A 485-nucleotide genomic window follows, 5' to 3' on the forward strand; every position below is an offset into this window, starting at 1 on the left:
CCCCACGCTATCCAATGGGATTTCAACGTATCGACCCTCCTGCAACGCCCGGATGTTAAGGGGAGGCCACCCAAGCTGATCATGTGGATGGCACCAGTGGGATACCTTCCAAAACTTCCGGAGCCTGTGCGCCTGCGCACCTGTCCGGAAATGCCTTGTCGAATGACAACAAATGCGAAGTACCAAGAAAAGAGCGCAGCGCTTCTCTGGAACGCTCAAAATATTAGGATGGTGAAACCTCCTGAACTACCTCACCCAGATCAGGTGGGTTGCAGGAAAGTGATCGTTTCTCTGGTTGGCTGGCTGGCTGGCTGTATGGGTTTCAAGGGTATTATCTGTAGGTCTGAAGGTCCAATCTCTATGTGTGTTAGTTCGTGTGTGTGTGTGTGTGTGTGTGTGTATGTCTGTGTGTTTATGTATGTGTGTGTGTGTGTGCGTTTGTGTGTGTATGTGTGATTCTCTCTCTCTCTCTCTCTCTCTCTCTC

Source organism: Littorina saxatilis, linkage group LG9 (assembly GCF_037325665.1).
Source record: "Littorina saxatilis isolate snail1 linkage group LG9, US_GU_Lsax_2.0, whole genome shotgun sequence".
In the NCBI taxonomy this organism is placed as follows: Eukaryota; Metazoa; Mollusca; class Gastropoda; order Littorinimorpha; family Littorinidae; genus Littorina; species Littorina saxatilis.